This window comes from Stegodyphus dumicola, chromosome 1 (assembly GCF_044657685.1).
Source record: "Stegodyphus dumicola isolate Sdum_Otavi_A_Nest chromosome 1, ASM4465768v1".
Classification (NCBI taxonomy): domain Eukaryota; kingdom Metazoa; phylum Arthropoda; class Arachnida; order Araneae; family Eresidae; genus Stegodyphus; species Stegodyphus dumicola.
In genome coordinates, this window is record NC_140768.1 from 18,347,829 (window position 1) to 18,373,057 (window position 25,229).

Consider the following 25,229-nt stretch of genomic DNA (forward strand, 5'->3'; position numbering starts at 1 on the left):
GTATATAGTTATTAACACTGTTAAGTGAATCTAGCGCCAGAGTGTCGCTATGGTAAACAAATACTAGAGGGAATTTTAAAGAATACATTTATTCTATTGTGGTTTATGCGCTGTCCGCGATGTAGATTTAATTCAATCCAATAAGTTTAAATGAAATGCAAGAAAAAATGCGTATAATTTAATATTCCAATACAAGGAAGTCGTGTGGTGCATACATCAGATTTTTTTAAATATAAAGGAAACAAATGGCACATTTATTATTGGCGAACTTAAAATCGTTTTACAAAATAAAATAAAATGAAAAATCTGAAATGTTACAGATTTTACGTGCAAAGGGGCGTTTTTTTAACATTTTGTGTGATACCTTTATTTATTAAATATCACGTCCTTTGCATTTAAACGATAAAATTCAGTTTAGTAGCAATGTTGCAAAATAATTTTAAAATGAGCATATCTTTAGAATTTCCGATACACACTCTCGAGTGCTGAAGGTTTTTTTTTTTTTTCCCTGTACAGTGTTGGCATTGCTGGCTTTGAAATCGGCGAGTTTGTTATCAAAGCTTCGTTACGTTTCACATAAAATATGAATGATAATAAAACAAGTTCGAAATTCGCCCTTCCATATGCCCATATTTGAGTGGAGGACTGCGTTATTCAAAATTTGTTGTCTCTAGGTGGCGTTTTTTTGGACATATGCTCATGCAGATTCCTCATTATTTAATTTCTTTAAATACAATGCAGGGCTTTAATATTTTGTGGCAAGAATTTGAAAAGTGAAAGGCCGTTTGATAGTGAACAACGCAAAATGCTTAAACGAAATTAATAACCTTTCTGGCCAAATCGCCATTTTTGGCTAAAAGGAACTTGCTTAAGGGGCCTCATACACCTTAAACCCCTTATGATCTTCGAATATGTGACTGTTTCAAGAATTGTGATATTTTATTTATTTTAAAAGCAATTACTTCCAACGTTTTACAGCTGACTACATAATATAGCTGCTTTCTGAAATAGTAATTAGAAAGTTTGTGTTGCCACAAAGATGTTTGCAATTTAATCCGCTTTGTGACAAACGTTTTCGTCATATTTCCACCTTGCGCGCATGATATTTTAAAAATCGCTAATAGTATATACTTGAAAGTTGATGGAATTCTTTATATGGGCACTATCTTCTAAATGAACCAAAAATATGATGAATATTTTAATATTAAAATTTTTATGCACGAAAACATTACAGATTTTTTAATAAAATACATTTTTTAAATTCAACTTCAAATAAAATAAAACTTTAACATGAAATTCTTAGAATTTTTGGTTCACGGTAGTTTCCAAATGTTATAAAAGATACATATTAAATATGGAATCAAATTATGCAACAGAAAGTTTTAAAGTGTGCTCGCAAGGTGGAAACATGACGAAAAATTTTGTCACAAAGCTGAATAAATTATAAAAATATTTGTGGTAACACAAACTTTCTGATTACTATTTCAGAAAGCAGCTATATTACGTAGTCAGCTGTAAAAAGTTGGAAGTAATTGCTTTTAAAATAAATAAGTTATCCCAATTCTTGCAACAGTCACCATATTCGAAGATCTTATGGGTTTTAAGGTCTTATGAGTCCCTTTTTTCAGCATGTTCTCGATTCGAACTCAGCTGATCTCGGATTCGCTTAGTCTGAAAATATACAACTTTACCAAACACTCATGTTTGCCAGTTGACGATTGTATTACTGTACTATTTTACGATACGCATTTGAATTGTTTAAATTAATTATTATAGTTTCTTGATGCCTATCAAAGTTAAAAAAAAAAAAAAAAAGTTCTGCGGTGGTCAAAACGAATTACGCAACCCGAGTTCTACTGTGCGGCAGTTCCACTTGTTCTCCAGCAGCGCCATCTGATGGTCACTGATGCGTTTGCGGAAGCACGAATCGGCGGCAGAAGCAGTCGAGGCTCTGTAAAGGTTACGTCTCAATTATAATCAGCGTACCGCTGTCAGCAACATTTCAATTGCTGTATTGGCAACATCGCGGCTTGGATCGTCTGTCTGATTCCACTGTTTGCTTGACGCGGCTCAATCGGCATCAATTTTCGCTCACCTAGTCGCAAGTATCTAATTGACGGGAAATTACTGCACATGCATGCACTGTCATGTAAAAGTTATAGTTAATAGTTTTGGATATAGACGCAGTTATTATCTTGTGATTGTTGCTCAGAAAAGCATAAAAGGTAAGATTATTTTTATTTCATATTCTACGAAGAGTTGTTTTTAATGAGTAAACATTGTCATGTGCCATAATAGCTATTTTCTGTGCGTAGAATTTTAAATAAGGAAAAAAAAATATTTTATAAAATTAATGCAAATTATGTTTGTGTAACATAAAGTTATTTAATTCGTATCGATAATATTAATTTTTGTTTATGAACACTTTTAAAGCCATAAATTATTTTAAATGCGTTAAAAAAGTATTCTTAGATTTGTACACATGAAAAAGGAATAGTAGTTTTTAGATACATAAATATTTTATTTGTTTAAAATTTTTCCTTCTCTTCATGCTCTTTTCGAAGTAATTAAAATTTATTTGAGCAATAATAATCAGTTGCTGAATTATTATAGAATTTAATGTTGACAATCAACACCGTGATCTGAATGAATACCAGATTGCTAGATTTATTAAATTGATATATTTATTGCTGGTCAAACATTTACTAAAATATCCAGTTTACCTGTTTGGTAGATAATTTTTAAAAGCTGTTACTATTCCCAAACAATGATTCATTTGAGTTTTGTGTCTGATGGATTGTCATCACGAAAGAGTCATCCTTTAACCGTTTTCGTAACCAATATTTTAGCTTTCAGCATAGGAATATTTTTCTACACTATATAATTATTAAATGCAAAAATAATAATTTAATACATAAAGGTAACAGCTTATTTATGCCAAGAGTTTTTAATGCTGAGAACAAACAATATGAAACTGTTTTTTTAATTTAGATTATTAGGTATGTTTGAAAAGTTTGATCCAATTTTCACCTCTTAAAAGGGAAATGTCTTTCTTAGCCCAAAATTTACATCAATCCCGAATGAGATATTAGTCTCAAAAAAGGCTTTTTGCGTTGAATCACTAAAACGGAATATCACTAATCAATTTGTTGCCACCAAATATTATAGCCCCGTATTATATTTAAAGAAATCAAATAATAAATAATTTGCATGAATGTATACATACTTCTCGTACTGTGAAAAAACAACGGTATTTAGAGCCATCAAATTCTGAATAACATAGCCCTCCAACTGAACATAGGCACTTGAAAGCCAGAATTTTGAATTCCGAATTTGTTTTATTGTCTGTTTCATAGTTTGTAAAATTTTAACGAATTTTTTATTAACAAACTCGGCGATTTCAAAGCCAGCACGCGAACACTGTACAAGAAAAAAAAAAAAGTTTATCTCCAGTTCGCGAGACTGTCTATCGGAAATTCTAAACTTATGCTGTTTTAAATATTTCGTGGTATTGACGTTGAATAGAATTTTATGTTATGTAAGCGCCAATAACGTGTTATTTTATAAATAAAGGAAACACACAAAACGTTAATAATAAAAAGTCAAAAAGAAGTTTTCTAAAGCCATTTTAGTAAGAAAACTGAACAGTGATATGATATAAACTGAAAAAAGACGTTGAAAAAAAAAAAAAGAAAGAAAACAGAAAAATATATATTAAGTCCTATGTGCGAGGAAAAATTATGCTTAATAATAAAGCTAAAAATTAAGATAAAAAGACGAGAAAAAAATGGGTTATTAGGAATGAGTGTAACAGCAAACTGGTGGACTTGCGAGGTCAGGGAGAGGGTAAAAAACCTTAACAAACCCTTTTGGAAACCTTTCAGAACAATCTGAAACCTTTCAGATTTTTTTCTTTTTTTTTTTTTAAAAAAAAACGTGTGTTTCGAATTTTTTTAGTTTAATCCTATTTCTATTAATACACTCTTTTGCAAAAAAATCGAAGCACCAAAAAGGAGTTTTGCGATCACGACGAAATTTGGTATGCAAACACATCTTGATCGAACATGCCAACGATCAAAGTTTCAAGGAATTGCGATCATAGCGCAATTCACAAAATATAAAACCAGTAACAGAGGCGGAAAATTTATCTTTTTTTGTTGCTGCTATTGTAATTCCGTAAAGAAGCAACTAAAGATGTCTTAACGACGATATCGAAGACCTTACAGACAACTAAACGACTTCGAACGTCGTCGAAATGTAGGATTGCGTGAAGCTGAGTGGTAACACAGAGTAATAGGCCGCCACCTGCAGCGTACAGACAATGCTGTGCAAAGATGTTGTCAGCAGCGGTTGCTACAAGGAAATTGCCGACGAAATAAAGGCTCTGAAAGGCCAAGGATCACAAATGCGAGGCAAGATAGGATGACTGTTCGCCAGGCCCGAATCGCCCCAGCGGTATCATTGTCGACTATTCAACGCATTACAGCCACGTCCATACATCCCTGGTACGGTCCACCATCTCACGGCGCTTGTCTGAGGTGGGGTGACGCTCACAGAGGCCTTTAAGACGTTTGCCTTTGACTCCACAACATCGACGGAGTTGTCTGGAGTGGTGTCGCAGCCGATCATTATGGCTGCCACCAGACTGGCATCGTATAATGTTCAGCGATGAATCCCGCTTCAGTTTGAAGGAGATGACCACCATGTTCGTGTCTGGAGGGGACAGTGCCAGCGGTTCCAATCAGCCTTTGTTTTACAAAAGCATAGAGCTATAACACCTGGTGTGATGGTGTGGGGCGTTATTTCTTATGACAGCAAGTCATCTTTAGTCATCCTCCGTACATCTTTAACAGCTCAACGATATGTTGATACCATCCTGCGGCCGGTTGCATTACCCTTCATGGCACGTCATCCTGGGGCCATTTGCCAACAAAATAATGCCAGGCTACATACCACTCACATATCTCTGCACTGTCTCCGTATGGTTGATACTCTTCCTTGGCCAGCAAGGTCACGAGACCTTTCACCAATCGACCATTTCTGGGACATAGTAGGCCGCCAGATTCGGGTACCACAAAATATCGCAGATCTGGAGCGACAACTGATGAATGCCTGGCAGAATGTGTCACAGAAGGACATTAGGAACCTCTACCACTCCTTCCCTCGGCGAATTTAAGCATACATTGCCGCCAAGGGCTGTTCGTCCAACTATTATTTGAACATTCAACGGGTGATAAAACAACGGTACCTAGAGCCATCCAATTTTGAATAATGTATGTTTCCATCCGAATATGGGCATCTGGAAGACCAAATTAGGAATCTGTTTTATTATCTATTTCATGTTTTGTGAATCTTCAACGAATATTTGATTAACAAACTCAACTATTTAAAAGCGAGAAATGGCAACACTCTACGAAAAAAAACTTTTTATCTCCGCACGGAACTATCGGAAATTCTAAACATATGCTCATTTTAAAATTATTTTGCGATATTGCTGTTGAACTGAACTTTTTGGTTTAAATATGAAGAGCATGATATTTAACAAATAAAGGTAACAGACAAAACGTTAAAAAAACGCCCTTTTAGGCGTAATTTAAAATCTGAAATCTTTCAGATTTTTTTTTTTTCTCCAAATTTAGTGTATATAATATGTTTAGAAAGCTTTAGAACTGATTTGATTTCTAATTCTAGCCAAACAATAATTGACAGCAGTTATTCCAATGACATCTCAGCTTGTTTTCATTGGTGTTCATCAGAGGATTTTTCACAGACATAAAAATTTAAATGATGGATCCAACTTGCCGTCTGGAACGAATGAGAACATGGAAAAAGTTCTTGCAGAAAAGAAGTCAACTATCACTTCGAACGGCAGTTATCGAAAGCAACATCTGTAAAAACAAATGTTGCCGAAAATGTTTCGTGGAAGGTGTTAAAAAAAACTGTTCGCATTTCCTACTGCGTGACAGTGTGCATCACAGTATTCCATTCTCCTCAAACAGTTTCGTCCCACTTGCGGCCGAGCGGTAAATTCGCTGAACACTGATAGTTCGTTTCGACGTTCGAATTCCGCGAACGGGTAGGCTGCATGTGCGTTTTCGTGGTTTTCCACATTTGTGTTGTGTATACGAGGTTTCCCTTAGAAATACCTCCGCGAAGGTGTCTCTCTCTTAAGGCAGATAGTCCTCGAGTGATTTGCCATAATCTAATAAAAGCAAGCCAAACCAAAAGTCAGACCGTTTCTAGCAAGGAAAAGTGTCCCATTTCTCAACCATTCATCCTTGTTTACCAGATTTGGCACTTGGTTCTCTTCCCTAAAGTAAAATGGTATCTCAAATACCATTATTTTAATAGTATTATAGGACCACGGTTTCCCAACCAAGGGGAAAATTCCCTCTTCATAGCTTAAAGGGGAGGGGGATATGGTCAACCTTTAATTACCTGTTAAGGATATATAGTTTTAATAAATAAATAAATAAAAAAACTAAGATAACTGTAAGTGTACAAGAAAGCTCTCTTTCTAATATAAACCCTCCATATAAATATTCATCAATGAAAATGGGCCATGTTTATATTTCAAACAATGTTCTGCATTCCTTACATTTGCCATAGTTATATTATGCACGTAAAAATAACAGAAATTTTTTGCAGCTGAGCCCGTTCAGCCCTCGTGAATAGAATCCAGGCGCGCCATTGCATGTTCAGCCATTTAGTCAGTTGTTGGGCTTTACTATTTAAAACTGGAGTGTACACTTTAAATGCAAAAATTTTGCTTCGAAAATTCGTGCATACGATGGAATAAAATTCGAAATTTTCTAGAATGCTGTAAAATCGACAATGCTGACTAGTGCTATTTCCCCCCTATAATAAGCCAAATTTTTTATTATTGTACCTGCTAACATATTTCTTGCGTCTGAAGTATCAAAACTATCATAGTAGGCAGCTCGTAAGAAGCACCTTTATTGTATGCAATATTTTACAGCTTAATGAATTTTGGCTTGATGACGTTATTAGTTACTGTTGGTAATAACAATCTCATTAAGCCAAAATTCTAAAATTTTTAAACTTAGGTTATTGTTAGTCCAAAGGGGCTTTGTTCCTGAAGGACTATTGTTTTCGTTTTACGATTTTGCGTTGTTCACTATAAATGTCCGTTTCACTTTTCAAACTGTTGCCACCAAATGTTAGAGTCCTGCATTATATTTGAAGAAATTAAATAATGAAAAATCTGCATAAATGTATGTATGTTTCTCGCATTCTGATAAAACAACGGTAGATAGAGCCATCGAATTTTGAATAACTTAATCCTACTGCGAATATGGGCATGTGGAAGTCCAAATTTGGAATTTGTTTTATGATCGATTTCATATTTTTTAAAACTTTAACGAATTTTTAATTAACAAACTCGAGGATTTCAAAGCGAGCCATGGCAATGCTGAACAGAAAAAAAATTTTTATCTCTAGCTCGCGAGACTCTGTATCGGAAATTCTAAAGATAGGCTGAATTTAAAACTATTTTGCTATATTGCTCTTGAACTGAATTTTATGGTTTAAGTGCGAAAAACGTGATATTTAATGAATAACGGTAACAGACGAAATGTTAAAAAAACGCCCCTTTGGACGTGAATAAAAATTTGAATAAAAATCTGAAACCTTTCAGATTTTTATTATACCCTTGTTTTTATTTGCTAACATTTTCCGTTGCTGATAGAAAAACAGTATTGTTTTGTCACATTTTCTCAAGTGATGTATTTTGACTGAGATTATTAGTACTTGGCAGAAAGTACCTTTCATTTAATAGCATTTTATAGCGCACTTTATTTGGACTTAGTTTGGTTTGGTTTATCTGATTATGGCAAAACGCATTAAGGCTATCGGCCTAAAGGGAGGGTTGGCTTTGTGGAGAACTTTCTCAAGAAAACTGGCTGGTATACACGTTACACATGCAGAAAACAACAAAAACGCCCATTCATTCTGCCCGTTCTCCAATATTCGGACCCCGGACCGGATTACCAGTGTTCAGCGGCTTTACCGCTCGGGCGCTCGTGGGCAAATGGTGAGGTTTATGGGTGGTGATTTCACTGGACGCCTCTAGTATTCTATAACACGAAAATTAACAAAATGTGTCAGAACTAAATAAAGAGGATGTTAAGAAAGATTTAAAAAGCAAAATTAAGAAGGTCGAATCAAGACCTTTCCAAAACAAAACAAAAACAAAAGAAAGAAAATTGATACTTTTCACGATAAAATGATAAATATGTTTGACACTTAGTAATTTACAAAAATATTCTTACGATGATACGGCAACTAATTAAGAATAGTTATTTCTTTCTTCGTTATAGATTACGAAAGAATGTTAACGTATTAAGTTCCTGCCGTTAGTTAAATGAGAAGGAAGGAATGTTGATGCTTCGAGATTTTTCCTCGAAAAAACGAAGAAATAGGGAAAAATAATCCGCGTCAATGATGTCGCGGGAAGAAGAATATTTAAAGCTGTGCTTTTAATCTGTCACACTTCCGGAAGAAAAGTTGTGGGTTTCTGGATTGCGATCGGTTCTGCGAGACGATATTCCCGTCGCTCTCGCGCTTTTTGCACTTGACCAGTAGTCCTTGTAATTTGCTGTTGCGTAATACGTAACGGGAAGTTTCCCGGCTGCTTGCAACAACATTTCCAGAAGCGGGACGTTTCTTTTTTTTTGCTTTGACGCTAACAATTTTCGGAGAAAGCATGATTTCATTAACGTTTATTTTACGAATTACCGACATTTGGCTCGTCGTATGTTCGAAATATAGTATCGGAAAAAGTGTTTATGTCTGAAAGGGGGCGGGGAATTCTGTGAAACGGAATATTTCGCTTATATATGAAGTCCATAGGCCAGTGTCCTCCAGCGGCAAAATCGCTGAACACTGGTAGTTCGATCCGGCGCTCGAATCCCGACGATTGAGCTGGCTGCATAGCTGTTATTTTCGTGGTTTACCCCACGTGTAACATATATACGAGCCAATTTCCTTTGAAAGTTCCTCCACGAAGCCATCCTTTCTCTTAGCTAAGATATACCTAGAGCGTTTTGCCGTAATTAAATAAACCGAACTAATCCACAGGTCAGTCTTAGAAGTTTTGCCGTCGGGTGCAATAGCTTATTTTGCCAACAGCCTTTCCAATTACCTATATGGATATCTCCCCCCCCCCCCTGCGTGCAATTGCTCTTGTTACATCGTCCGAGAATTCGTTGCATCCGTAGATCGTTTTTGAATATGCTGATTGAAATTAGTTAGAAACAAACTTCTGTACTTTTATTCACAAACATCGCTGAGATATTTAAAAAAAAAAAAGTTAGTTGTCATAGGTCATTTTGCCACCTTCTTTACTAATTTATAATCAAAACTTAGTAAGTTTAGGAAGCAATTGCGGGGCGACAAGCTTCTCGTTTAGTGTTAATAATTCCAGATTGCATAAATTTGTATTAATTATCATATTTTTTTACCGACACTTTGCCGCCCAACCGGGTTAGCGACTCTGACTGCCGTACCGAAGGGCCGGGTTCGAATCCCAGAGAAGGCATGGATGTTTCTAAATACTATATAGTGTCTGTGCGGCATGGGGCACTCTATAAAGGCGGCGAGCCTCGGGAGATTGGTCGTAGGGGAAGAATGGCGGGAGACCCTTGGTATCAATCAATAAGTATTGAACTGTATATGTTTATTTGTATGTACGTGATCAGCTGTATGTTTGAATCTTGGTTTCTCTAAATTTATACCAACATAATCAAATGCTTGCCATTACATTTTTATTTATAAAAAATTGTATTTTATTGGGCAGTTTAATTGCATATAATTTAATTGGGTTTTAATCAAAGGAAATTAAATGTTTTTAAGCAGCCCAGATGGTATAGCGGTTAGGGAAGTCTACTTCGGTACCGACAGCCCGGATTCGGTACATGTATAGTGTCTGTGCGGCATGGGGCACTCTAAATATGGGCGAGCCGAAAGTTCTCTGGAGAGACTAGTAATGGCGGAAGAGGGGGGGCTCTCGTAACCCTCCCACCGGAGGGCTGTTCGCCAAAATTGGTTGCGTAACTGAACGAACTCGTACTGTCATCTTTATGTTGCTCAAAGCTGTTGCCAACGACAGGCGAATTCCTTGCACTCCTTGCTTCGTTGAATTTCGTGGGCTTGTTCTGAAGTTACTGTTAGATAAGTGAGATAAGTCACACAACAAATGTTTTTAAAATATTTAAAACTAGCCGCTATGCATCCAGCCTTCGTCTGCCTTTTAAATATACCGGAAAACAAACGTCCTCTCCACAAATGTCTTCTCCAAGTACCTTTCGACAAACGTCCAATATCCAAGGGTAACATTAAATTAAAAAATCTGATGTGTACACCACATAACTTCCTTGTACGGAATATTAAATTATACGCATTTTTTCCTTGCATTTCATTTAAACTTATTGGATTGAACTGTTATATAATCCAATAATTATATAAGAGTTAACTTATATATTTCGTTCATATTATAACTCATAATGCACAAAATTTATATCATTTAATGAATGGAATTATCTAATCGTTGCACATGTTCTATTCAAATACTATGACAAAGCTAGAATGATGTATAAAAGAAATTAAGCAAACAAAACAAAAAAGAAACAGTTTTTCACAGACGATTGAGTATTTCTCTTCAATTAATTCAGTTCTCACTTCGCGAGAAGGCAAAAATACATAAAAACTCAAAATATATGTATTAAAAATTACGAAGTAAATCTTAAACACTTATTTCCTCGAAAAAATTCTAGAAAGGATTAAGCATGATTTAATTGGCAGTAATAAATGAAGGCGTTATCTTTGTTGTTGCACAGCTAAGTTTCTTTAGATTGGCAATAAATCCACTAGTCTGCTATTTCAAATGTACACAATCAATGGCCGCCATCAAAAAACAGGCTTAGCCGCACTTAAACAATTTTAAAATTGTTGATAATTTTAAAAATATTGCATACAGATTTACTAAAGGCATAAAAACTTTGACCGGAAGATAAAAACAACATGATTCAATCATTTATAAAGCAAAAAATGTACAATTTACAAAAATATAAGAGTAAAGAAACTGAGATCACTGAGCCGGGTAACAGAGTGGCTATATATATAAATATATTTATATACTTTTGGTGCGACCGATTGCAACCAAAATACGAGGTGCACATCTACAGGTTATAGCAGTCCTATATACAAAATTTCAACGTTCTGAGGCTACTCGTTTTTGAGTTATGCGAGATAGTTTAAACCAGTTTTATAATTTTTTTGGAGGAAACGAGTCTTTTATTCTGTCCTTATGTGCAGATATCACGCAAAAACATCGTTATATTGCATTCGATAGCGGTCAAAATGGATATTTTCGTTGAAATATGCTGCCTGAAAGTTTTCGCGATTACAATACTTTCTTTTTACTTCGTACAAGGAAGTAAAAACTGCACAGAATTATCGACCTCATTGTTCTGATGGCAACAGTTCTGATATCAGCAATAGTGGTAACAGTGGATATATCAGCAACAATGGTATTTGCAAAAGTCGCTTCGAGGTGCACTGATGCACTAGATGCACCTATGTACCAAATTTAGTAGCCCTTAGTCTATTAGTTTATGCGCAGCACGAACGAAAGACGCACACGCACAGAGACAGTATCTTCCTTTTATTTTATATAGAAATAAATACTTTGAAGCGAATACGATAATTTAATTTCCTTCCTTGTTATTTGTATAGTATCAGCAAAATCGAAATAAATTTTGATCTTCACATGTATCCCCGCGACGTTTAGATATCAGTAAACAACGCTCTCATAACTGCAACGATATATTATGGTTTATATACGGAAAACAGAAGTTTTAGGGATGTTGACACATGAGTTATCACGGAAGAAAACATCGCCAAACGCACACATATAGACAGATACAATTCTGAAAACAGCAAAATTGTATTTTGGGGACCCTCATTCGTGCTTATTCACAAAAAAACCCACTGTGGAATTTTTGGAACGAAAAAATTTATATCTCTAACCTTTGCATAAAGTTTTACGGTAAGTAAAATTAATAATTGACATGATTTTGTAATGTCTTTTATTATGTAGTATTTTCGAAGCACTCGTAGGAAGAGATAAAAATAAAGGATTGGATTATTCAATTACGGCAGAGCACACGAGGGCTATCTGCCTAAAGGGAGGGATGCCTTCGTGGAGGACTTTCTAGGGGAAACTGGCTCGTATACACGTTGCACATGGGGAAAGCCACGAAAACGCCCATACAGCCAGCCCGTTCGCGGGATTCGAACCTCGGACCGAACAACCAGTGTTCAACGTCTTTACCGCTCGGCCGCTGGTGGGCCTGATAAAAATAAAGGAAACTGAAATAAATATATGATTTTGAAGGGGAAGGGGTGACAGCGTGAATATTCAGTATTTGAATGATTTCATTCCTGTTTATTTTCAACAAAATCATTTCTTTAGAAGACAGTTTTTTACTTAAAATAATCTAAATATGCTTTTCAATTACGCGAATCTTTTCTTTTATGTTTCATAGCATTTGATCAGAAATAAAGATTGCTGGTATGTATGAATGTTAATAAAAATTTTCTGTAAAAGTTTCCAGTATTTTATTTATTAATAAATCTAAAGTGTAGATTTTAATATCTATTGCAGAGAATTTTAGCGATAAAGCTTAAACATTCTAGTTATGAAAAGCTTTTAAATATTTTACAAAAGCTTTTGTTTTTTATTTGGCGATTATTTAACGACAATAATCATCATCGAGGAAAGCATTTCATTTTAAAATTATTTTTCATTACAAAAAGTTTTTTTTTTTTTTTTTTTTTTGTTCAACTGCTTGAGGGTTTTAACTGTTCTTTCACTAAATATTCTTTAAAGGTAATTGAATTTCGAATCAGGTGTTGAAAGGAATTTGTTCGAATAGTTGAGGGTTTGTTTGTTCAGTGTCTGCAGGGACATTGCTGAATATTAAATAGAATTTAATTTCCATCATTTGGGAAAATAATTTTTTATTAGACAACATTTTTCAGTTCTTAAATTTTTCTACTGGAAATAAATTAGTAATTTAAATAGTAAATTTAACGTACTTTGTAATACGATCTGGGCAGCCACTAGGCCAACCAGCGGCCGAGCGGTAAAGTCGCTGAAAACTGGTAGTTCGGTCCGAGGTTCGAATATCGCAAACGGGCATGGGCGTTTTCGTGGTTTCCTCCATTTGTAACAAGTATACGAGCCAGTTTCCCTTAGAAAGTCCTCCACGAAGGCATCACTCCCTTTAGGCATATAGCCTTTGAGGCTTTGCCATAATCTCATACACATATACACAAATACTGGGCAGCCACTAATATGGGTGTTCTGTTCGTAAAAATAAATAAAAATAGTTCCTAGGCTTAATTTTTTAACTAAAGGCAACAAGTTGATTAAAGTAATTATTGCGGCATTATTACATTAAATAGAAATCTTTAGAAAAGTTTCTGTAACTGAACATACGCATGAAAAAAAAATAGGGTGTCCCAATTAAAAGTTGCCCCAGGAAAAGTGTGATAAAAATCTTATTACAAGAGTAAATGAAACCAAATTTTTACATGACATGCCTTTATGTTTGAGAAAGGAAAATACATTACAAGAGGTACTAAACTCTATAAACTCTATATATAATTGAACTCTATATACATGGGGGGGAAGTGAACTCCCCCCATGTATATAGAGTTCAATTTGGCGTTGCATTTTTATGTATGCTGCTGCTAGAGTATACGTTGTATTGTGATGAAGCGTAGTTCCACTTGTCAAGATGCGTGAATTATTATTTTACTTTATTTATTATTATTCCGCCTGCTTCACCTCTCAATGGGCACTACACGTCAGTCATGTTATCCTGATTGTTGCACCAGCAAACGTTTTTGGTTGTTTAGAATTTTCAACCTTATTATTAATAAACAGATTTAACATTAGTGTATTACTTTTGTTGGGTGCTCCAACTTAAATGTTTTGGGTATTTTAGTGCAAAATTAGCAAAGACGGTTAGTTAGATTAGATGTATTTGCATATATACATGAATGAAGGCTTGCTGCCTTTACGCTTTGTCAGATGCCTAGACCTGGTTATCTGCTATAATTATATATCTATAATTATATTTCTATAATTATATAGACATACTTTCTATGATGGTTCTGACGCCCCGCTGTCCGTAGTAATCCTGTCTTGGAGGCTATGTGATCCTTGGAGCTTGGAAGGAAGGCTCTGATGGGAGAAGTGAGTGGACAGCCGTGGATGTAATGTGAAACGTCTGCTGAAGAAGCTGAGGCATCGCAGGCGCATTTGACGTTTTGATGGCAGAGCCTACTGAGGTAGGCCTCCGCGAAGTTGACGTTCGCAAAGATTGCTTATTCTTAAAAGTTCATAGAAACTTATTTTTAAAAGCTTTTTTCGGCTTAACAAAATTTTTACCGTGTTAGAAAATTCCCTCTTTTGATGATGACATTTTATTCTTCAGATGATATGGAGGTAAAGGCGTTTATGCGTAAGAACTCCGTAACGCGAACTTCCTTGATCTTTGATCCTGAGGTAGGCGGGAAATCTTCCGTGATTTGTGAAAGCTTGTTATAGATAGAAATCTGTTTTGAACCTTTTGGTGGAAACCACGGGAAAGATGGAGTAGGTGTGTCGACCGGTGTTTTCTGGGTCGTCCCAGCGAGTTTGCCAGATGGACATGAAGTCGCAGAAGATCTTGTGTTTGGCAGCGACTATAGAAAATGGGATCTCTGAATCGATGGAAGGGTGACTTGTGACGTTTTTAGCTAAAGATTCGGCCCTTTTGTTACCTTGGGTATATCGATAAGGATATGTGAGCTAACAAAACACATGTTTATGGGTTAGTGACAACCAACGTGCTGTCGTTGAGAAGCCCCTTCATTTCCAGAAGGTGGGCGTGTTCTGTGCATTACACAGCAGCGCATGATTGGGCCAAAGTCTTTTATACTAACGTCACCAATGAAGTGTACCAGACACTGTTTCATGAATTTGTCAATCAACTGGATGGTTAGAAGCTAACACTTGGCTGGTACCAGGAAAATTGGGCAACATCCCACATGCTATAACGAGTGTGACTGCGGTGGAATCATTTTTCCAAACTTGACCCTCCTTGACTTTTCCTATGGAATCGCCTTAAAGGTAATGCGTACAAGCACAAACCATGCACCATCGACTAGTTACGTCAGAATATCTGCCGTAAAATTTAGGCAATGCATCCAACATTCTGGCAGCAACATTCGTAAACGTGCAATGCCGTGTTGTACTGTGTGTACAGGTGGGAGGAGATCCAACACCTCTTGTAAAGCTGTTTGAAACATAAAAGTACGGCATGTAAAAATTTGTTTTCATTTCCTCTTGTTATAGAATTTTTATCACTGTTTTCCCTGAGCCCCTTTCGAATGGCCTAGCTCCCCTTTCGAATGCACTCTCTATAATAATTTAAAGAAACGTTTTGTTGCTTCTTGTAATTTCAAAATTTAAAAAAAATAAAATAAAATAAAAAAATTTGAAATGTTTCAGATTTTAAATTACGTCCGAAGGGGCGTTTTTGAAACATTTTGTGTGTTACCTTTATTTATTAAATATCACATTCTTCTTACTTAAAAACTATTTCCAGAAAATTCATTTCAAGAGCAATATCGCAAAATAGTTTTAGATTGAACATATCTTTAGAATTTACGATACACAGTCTCACACGCTGTAGATAAAAATGTTTATTCTGTACAACGTTGCCATTGCTCGCTTTGAAATCCCTGAGTTTGTTAATCAAAAATTCTTTAGTTTTACAAAATATGAAATCGATCATAAAACAAATTCCAAATTTCACATTTGATCTTCCACATGCGCATTTTCGCAGTAGGATTACGTCATTTAAGATTCGATGGCTCAAGGTACCGTTATTTTATCACAATGCGAGAAACATGCATACATTTATGCAGACTCTTCATTATTTAATTTCTTCAAATATAATATAGGGCGATAATATTTGGTGGCGACAGTTTGAAAAGTGAGACAGCCATTTATAGTGTTTCAATGCAAAATCACAAAACGAAAACAATAGTTTATCAGGGACAAAGCCCCTTTGGACTAAAAACTACAGCTATGTATTTTCTATCCAGTCTTTAAGTAATATCGCGGAAAGAAATTTCTTTGTCTTTTGTGACAAAGAAATTTTGTGAGTGCTCTTCTATCAAAATTCAAATTTCCATTATTAAAACTCTCTGCTGACTAGATGATTCTATAATCATATTAATCATGAGCCAAAATCGAAATTAAAAAGTCTCCAAATTTGTCGCTGTTGGTATTGATGCCTCATCACTCAAAGAAGCCAAATTTTTCTATGCGAGGCATTAATTGTATCATTCATCATATTCTGCCAGGCCAATCAACTAAATAAGTAAATGATAATTAAATTTGTTAAGAATTTTTATTGTTCGTGCCTTCTTCCTTTTGTTCTTTTATCCTTGCAAATACACTTTTCTGTTTGGCTCTTTTCCAAAAACAGTTCCTTGCTCTTTAATCCAAGTGAAAAATAATTTCACGTACAGTATGCTTAAGATGTGCGCTCATGCAATAAAATCTTCTTTAAGTGCTAATAAGCTATTTCAGAAACGTCACTTCGAGTGCAAAAACTGTTCTGTTTCTGATAATTATATGCATTTTTTATTTTTAACCTTCGAAAGTGGTATTTTGCGGAAGCCGGAATTTTATTTGTTTTTTAAAGTTTCCATTTCAAGCTTTTTAATAGTCTCACTTAATATTGGAAAACTTCAGAAAACAAATCTATTTTTCATCATTAAAGATAATAATAACGCATTATTAATTGGCAAAGTAATTAAATTATTCCTTTCATGAATTAGTAGTATTAGTTTTATTATTTCGTGACTTTATTGCAAATTATTTAAAGTGCAAAAAATACGAAAATACTGAATTACTTATTGCAAAAAAATTATTTCCGATAAATTTTTTTTTCAAATATTTATTTTTGAGTTTTTCAGAGGAAAATTATCAAAGGAATTCTCTAAGCAGAGAGCTTGAAAACATTTTCCGAATTCAATATCTTCTTAATATTAAAGCTCTGATGAATAAGACATTTTTACTTCCTTGTACGAAGTAAAGGAAGTATTGTAATCGCGAAAGATTTCGTGTATCATATGTCAAAGAAAATATCCATTTCAACCGCTGTCGAATGCAACTTAACGATGTTTTCTCGTGGCATGTGTACGGTCGGACAGAATCAAGGACTGTTTTTGCCAAAAAAAAGGCTTGTAAATTGGATTTAAAATGGATTCAGAAGAGATTTCCTTTTGACGTAGAACGAGTAGCCGTAGAACGTTGAAATTTTGTATATGGGATTGCTATAACATGTAGCTGTGCACCTCCCTTTTCTATTACAATTGCCTGCACCAATAATATATATATTTATATATGTAGTATTTCGTAGGAGGAATCCGGGACTTTTAACTTGTGGCTGTAGACAGAGTTGAGTAGAAAGGCGTACAGACGACAATAACAAAAGTGGATTTTACGAATCATCAATCTTTATTTTTGAACATATCAAATCATTTCTTAGTAGATAAAATACTTCTAAATCATAACTTCTAAATTACAATAACTTTTATATACACGTTACGTCACCTTATAATGAGGACAAAGAAGGGCATAGCAGCATACAGTTGTTGGCATAGCGGAAGCTAGGAAAAGGAATGACGTGTTGCTTACGAAGAGTATTTATATTAAGTATGATGCATAAGTACAACTAATCTGTGATTGGTTAATTTTAGGTTTAATTTCATTTTTCAAGGAGCGTTATGTAACATGGAAAGATCTCGAATTTGGGAGAACATAAAATCTAGAATAGTTAATTTTGAGGTTTGCCAATCGTTTCTTAGCGCAACTATCGTATTTTGTTACATCTTACATATAATATATGTAATATATATGTAATAAATTCAGGAGCACGTAGCAGAGTTGTCATAGAAGAGTTGAAGAGCAGAATTGTAATAGATTCAAACTCAGAAAGCAATGACCAGGAAATTGGAGGCGAATGCAGATTAAATCTTCAGTTTCATTTTTGGCAACATGTTGCGGATACACACAAATCGGCACATTAAATGTGCCTGCTCCAAAAGGCTTACATTTTTGATAACTTTGTAGCAAGAAAGCAGCAGCAGACAGACAGCAGTCTAGCTAGGCCAAAGCGTGGAAAGCAAGTGCGTAAAGTTCAGGATGAAATCTCAAGTCAGACTGAGTTAGTTTTGGTTCTCAGAGCATTCTGATTGGACAGTTAATATTGCTGTAAAATTATTATTGGTTGCTTGAGTGTTAGTTCAGTTTACATCACCAGAATTACGCAAGAGTCATATGACATAAAATTTTCTCGAAATGACGCAATGCAAATAGAAGTTGCTATTTTTAGAATAGAGAAGGGAAATTAATTTATTCTGCTAATTTAATCTTTTACATATTCTCTATTTTTCTTACATATATCTATATATTCCTACTCAGTTACCTGGCTCGGTGAGCATAGTTTTTTGTTCTTATATGTTGATAAATTCATATGTTCACTTTTTGCTTTAAAAGTGTTTAAATTATGTGGTTTTTATGTTGCGGTTAAGGATTTTACGCCTTTAGTTAATCTGCATGCAGTAGTTGTAGAATTATCAACAATTTAAAAGAGCGAGTTAGGCCCAACGAACCGCTATTTCTTTACATTTGAAACTGAGTAGAACAGTGAACTAAGTCAGTTTCTTCACCTTTAATGCCTTTTTGCCGAGAGGGATCAAAGTAAACTTTCAGTTTTGTGCACCGAAAAATCTGCCTTCTTTCCTATTGGCCGCGTTGTATGTTTTTTGCGCGGAAACTCTTACTTTTAATTTCAAAAATTGTTTTTCTAACTGTTTTAACTGTATTTGATGTTTTACGGTTTTCTGTATATTAGAATTTTTAATGAATGTTTTTGAGTTTTTATGTATTTTTGCTTTGCTGCGATCTCTGGTGAATTGCTGGAAATTTTAATGATTATATAAATGGAAAATAGAATTTTTTAACTGAATAATTTAGGGATGTGTTCAATCGATAAATGTAATCAAATATATTTTCCAAAACGTTGTTTTTGATTGCATTATTAATCGTCGGTAAAGAATACAAAAACTAAACCATTACTTTTCAGTTGGTGGAAAATTCCGGGTTTTAAAGGGGGAAGGAACTGTAACATAAAACCAACAGAGAAACAACAATTAAGATCTGATTGAAAACACTGCGGCCTTAAGGAAAAAAAAAATAGTGAGATTTAGAGTAGTTAGGTACTTTTATTTGGCAAAGTTTTATGCTCGTTATGAAAAAATAAAATTGTGTGATGTAGCCGTTCCTCAATAGACACTAATGCCGGCTAGCTTTAAAAGGATTTATTAACAGAGCACACAGGACCGGTTACAAACAAAAGAAATATATATAAAAATGAAACATAAACGAAATGGAACATCAAACATTGAGAATAACGTAACATAGTAAGCTATCATCATGGCGGCTGGAGGTCGACTGACGTTTTTCCATATCGCCACGAGATGGCGTTTAAATAAAATAGTTCGGTTACAGTTCATGAGTTCATGGCGTGAATAAAATAGTTCAATTACACTTAAATAGGTCTGTTACAATTGTAAGAAATTTAACTTCCGTACGATAAAAATTAACCGGGATATTTAATTTCAAAATTTTCAATTTTTGATGTTATTTTCAGTTTGCTTCGATGGATCGGTTAATTAAGTTAGATTAATTCGAGGAAATAAGTTTAAATGAAGTGCAGAAAGAAATGAGTATAATTTAATAATCTGTACAAGGGAGTCATGTGTGCGTCCACATCAGATTTTTTTTCTAACTAGAAAATCTCACGTAAAAATAGCCCACCAACGGCCGAGCGGTAAAGACGCTGAACACTGGTAGTTCGGTCCGAGGTTTGAATCCCGCGAACGGGCTGGCTGCATGGGCGTTTTCGTGGTTTTCCCCATGTGTAACGTGTATATGAGCCTTCAGAAAGTCCTCCACGAAGGCATCCCTTCCCTTAGGCAGATAGCCCTAGTGTGCTTTGCCACAATTAAATAAACCAAACCAAACCATCACGTAAAAATGTGCATCTTGAAATCTGGGGGATTTCTTCTGACAATGTATTATCGAGTTGTAGTTTTATTATTTAGCCGAAAGTATTGTAGAGACATTAGGTATTTTTTTGGAAGCAGGCAAGATGAAAAATGAGCAATCATCTTCGCCGGGAATCGAACCATGGACCTCTGGAGTACCGGCCCAGCGTGCAGAACCACTACACCACGAAGGCACGCCAAGGAGGTGGGAGAAATGCCTTATAGTATGTTGCCAGCTTACAGCAAAAAATGTTTCTGATTCGGAAGTTTTATTTTCTTAATAACAAATCCAAGTTTTTTTTTTTTTTTTTTTTCAAAACCGCTTTCGTCTAGCATTGTTCCGGATGTATACTCAATCTTTCATCTCTATAAATTGTCTTTACTTCGATCTTTCATCTCCTATGAATTATTTGTTTTCAATTGAGTCTTTCGTTTGCTATAAATAATTTGCTCAACTTCCCACCCCCTGAAGTGCCTTAGAGTAACAACAGATGGTGTCATTTGTTTTGATACTTGAAGGGAGGGGAATAATGGCACTGTGCCTGAATTCTCGTTTCTTAGATTTATCTAGGCCGAACATTAATTTCGAACAAATAGAAATTGACAAGCATTAAATAGAAGTCGAGTGAAAATAAGATAAATGTATAAAGCGTTAGTGTGGGAGGATGACAGTAACAAGGTTCAGAATAAGTTTCGATATATACACGTGAAGGAGTTAAAGAAATTTTAGCGAAAGAGGTCATTTTTACAGCTACTTTGATTTATTAGCCCAAACGACGTTAGCCCAGAAGGGCTATTAATTTCGTTTTGGCATTTTGCATTGATTCACTTTTCAAACTGTTGCCACCAAATATTAAAGCTCTGTATTATATTTAAATAAATTAAATAATGAAGAATCTGCATAAATGTATGTATGTTTCACGCATTGTAATAAAACAACGGTACCTAGAGCCATCCAATTTTGAATAACGTAATCCACCAGCGGATATCGGCATCTGGAAGCCCTAATTTTAATTTGTTTTATTATCTATTTCATATTTTGTCAGACATTAAAGACTTTTTGATTAAGAAACTCGACGATTTCAAAGCGAGGAATGGCAACACTGTACGAAAAAAAAAAAAACATTTTTATCTCCAGCGCGCGAGACTGTGTATCAGAAATTCTAAAGATATGAATTAAAAATTATTCTGCGATATTTGCTTCTAAATTTAATTTTATGGTTCAAGTGCGAAGAACGTGATATTTAATAAATAAAGGTAACACATAAAGCGTTAACAAAACGCCCCTTTGGGCGCAATATAAAATCTGAAAGCTTTTAGATTTTTATTTATTAAAATTCATTGTCTTCGAGTTCCAAATTTAATTAAAAATGATCTTCATTTTAAATTGGTACTTAATTATGTACAATTTCTTTTATTTTAAATAAAGTCTGAGAAATGTATTAAGCCATTTTTGCTTGATTGAACATAATGAAGAGCACGTGTCATTCATTTTTTTATTTAAAAACTTTTATTTTAATTAACATGCTTGCGAGTAAGGTAAGTATATTGTACTTTACATATGTATGCCATAGTTTACATTTGTGTTCTAAATATATTTACGAACTAGGGCAAAAAGCATGCGGGCATTGGAAATGTTAGATATATAGGGTGGCCCAGAAGTCACTTTACATTTTGAAAATTAAATAACTTTTTCTTAAATGACTGTATTTAATTAATTATTTTTTATTTTTTGCTTATTCACATGTCCATTCAAATGGAAATGAGCTTCATCTCCCATGATCAACTTGTGAATAAACTCATTGTCATTTCTTGCAGTTCTCTGAAACCTGACAGCATAATTTACTCGTTTCTGAAAGTCTTAAAGATTGCACTAATTGCACTAATTGAAAAGATTGCACTTTAAAGATTAAAGATTAAAGTTTTAAAGATTGCACTAATTGAACCTTGAAAACGCGTCACTAAGTTCCTTATTGCAGGCCTACTAGGGGGATGTCGAACATTAAAATGGCGCATATCTTTGCGTTGCAACAATTGACCGTCCATTTTCAAAGTAAAATTCAATTATCTTCACTCGTTGTTCTGTTGTAAACTTATCCATGCCAAAAATTTCCAGGGATTATATTTTTTAATTCTGAAAAGAGAAAAAGAAATATATTAATAGAAAAAAAGTTATTTAATTTTCAAAATGTAAAGTGACTTCTGGGCCACATTATATTAGGTTGTTTTTATTACTGTAGGGCAAATGCGGAAGTATTACGCGGTAATGAAGTTTTAGTTTTCAGTTAATCATATTGTTGTGTGCATACGGGCTCGGTAATAGATTCAATGCACATAGAACCGACTTTAGCATGGTATACATGGCGAGAATGTGTTATTTTACAAAAAGAAATGAGATCTCAGTACACCGAAGTCACTCTGAATTAACGACTACTGCTCCGAAACTGATGCCGTCTCCGTTCTTATACAGTTTTCCTTCGTCTGCCAAGAAAGCTCATATCGCCAAATGGTTGCCAAGTTTGGCGACTTTTTGAAATTCCCAGCCAAATTTGGCGACAAAAATTAGCTGCCAATAGTATTGCCAGCTTGGCGACGAGATATCCATTTACTCAATGTAGACTTGCCCCTGTCTTCTACCTTGCCCGGCAAGCTTCTCTTCTTTAGATTTTAATGTTATACAAAAAAATACAATGCACTGCAAAGCACATCTAAAGAGAAGCTCACACGCTGATATCTCAATACTCCGAAGTCAGCTCTTAACTGAAACTCTCCGGTCATATACAGTTTTCACCGACCGCCGAGAAATCTCTAGTACCTTCTATTTCTCGAAATTACTGCAGGGCATTTACGATTAAAGTTGCATCTAAGGGCCAGATGCGGTTGCAGATACATATAGGGATCAATTACAATATAAATTAGTTATACAGGGACCGGAGCGAAATGTCGCCAAGTTTGGCGATATCTCGTCAATTTAACGAGATATTCATTTATTCAGTATTAAATAGATTGTCTGTATTCTTATTTTTCCGGTAGAACCTCGTCTCTTTCAAGTGTTTCATGTAATGTTATACAAAAAATACTACAATTTCGTACATAATTTTACTAAATTTATTGACATATATGCAAAATTCGTAACAATATTTCATACAGATAGTAATTATTAATTTGAAAAGATAAATGTTTTAATCCATGAAGCAAAACAGGCATGCTTCGATAAAATTAAGCGAATGAAAAAGAAATATTAATAAATATATATCAAATTTAATTAACAGTGAGGAGCTAAAATTTTGAGAGCTAATTTTTAAAAAAGTACTTGTCCGAATTTTACAAAAAATGGCAGTTTGGCATAATTTGAGTCGTAGAATGGAAATATGGAAAAAAATTGGCATGTCATTTCAGCCATTCTTCTTATCACTTCATCTTATCTGGTTCATTTGCACTTTGGCAACTGTTCAGCCATTCTTATCTCATCACTATATCTTATTTGGCTCATATGCACTTTGGCAGCTGAGGATGATGTTTCGGTAAAACCATCGAAACTAGTACTACGAAAATTTGCAAATATAATGCTGATTTTTGTTGTTTGAGTTCTAAATTAACATTAAGGATCTTACCTTTACAATATACGAAACACTCCGTTTATTTTCTCGGGTATGCATTCTGAACATTTTTTCCTTCTCGAAGCCAAAACTTGATGTTTTTTTTTACTTTTCTAGTTGACAGTATTACCTATCGCAGCTTTATATATAAAAAAACCTTGGCTATCGCAGCATTTTTTAATAATTATATATACGAATAATTTTCTTCAGAAAGGAACCAAACATAGCCTTCCATCCACTCGTTCTTTAAAAACGACATTTTGCATGAAAACAAAACTGTCAAGTAGCAGACGATACTTTATACTCTCAAAGATATAGTAGTTGCAGTTAAAAAAAATTCCAAGCAGAAGAATTTGTTACAGCAAAGCAAAATCATCTAAAAATTGTGGAACAACCTCTGTAAATCTTGAGAAAAAGGTGAAAAACCAGGTAAATCTCTCTCATCGCACCATAGTCATGTTTTGACGACTGTTCTGTAGCTCAGCATTCCCTTTTATTTTGTCTTCCAAAGAATCGTTTTTTTTTTTTTTTTTTTTTTTTTTTGAATGATTTTATAAATCATGTCTCAACTTAAAAGAATGGATTTTGTCGATTTCCGGAAACCTTTCTTACACGTGTTAGTCTACGTCTGCATTGAAGGTTGAAAATGTCAGCACTTCAGTTTGATGAAAAATACCTTATTTAAAACATCCCATTCTTCATTACTCAAGTTTTACACCAACAAACCTCTTTTAGAAGTTTCAGCGGCCGAGCGGTAAAGTCGCTGAACACTGGTAGTTCGGTCCGAGGTTCGAATCCCGCGAACGGGCTGGCTGCATGGGCGTTTTCGTGGTTTTCCCCATGTGTAACGTGTATACGAGCGAGTTTCCCTTAGAAAGTCCTCCACGAAGGCATCCCTCCCCTTAGGCAGATAGCCCTAGTGTGCTTTGCCATAATTAAAGACACCACCACTTTTAGAAGTGTCAGGCCTTGTATAGATGTACTCAACTAAATGCACCTTCGGTCTCAGATCCCCGGAAAGTATTTTTGTTGCTAATAGGGGTAATTCTGAAAGGAAATGCGTAGGCTTATTACTCTTGATATGCATAGAGCACGATAATTAGGAATGAAAATCTGGTAAAATTCATTTAAAAGCCAATTAAAGTAAATGCCTAAAATCCTTCCTTTAAAATAGGAACTTGGCTGTCTCATGTCATTTGTCCTAATGTATTGAGTCAGTTCATATATTCGTCCGCATTTTTTGATAAATATTTAAATAATATAACAAAACACAATTTAACATTTTAATCAATTATATATTTTCTTCCATTATCTACAGTGTCTCGCCATCTTACAGGCACTTTTTTATGCCATTGCGGTAGAAAGACTGGTTTTGATGCAAAAAAAAACTTGAAAGTTCATTGTGTACATCCTGTTTAGAATTTAATTTTT

The 25,229-nt window shown here is 34.7% G+C and overlaps 1 protein-coding gene across 2 annotated transcripts in view; it reads left to right on the plus strand.

Moving 5' to 3' along the window:
• Positions 1 to 1,943: 1,943 nt before the first annotated feature.
• LOC118184546 (polypeptide N-acetylgalactosaminyltransferase 13-like) overlaps positions 1,944 to 25,229 on the plus strand; it is a 558,492-nt gene continuing 535,206 nt past the window's right edge. For both annotated transcript variants that reach the window (XM_085813176.1, XM_085813209.1), the window contains exon 1: positions 1,944 to 2,225. The gene's annotated coding sequence lies outside the window, so the exon portion shown is untranslated. The remainder of the gene's footprint in view (positions 2,226 to 25,229) is intronic.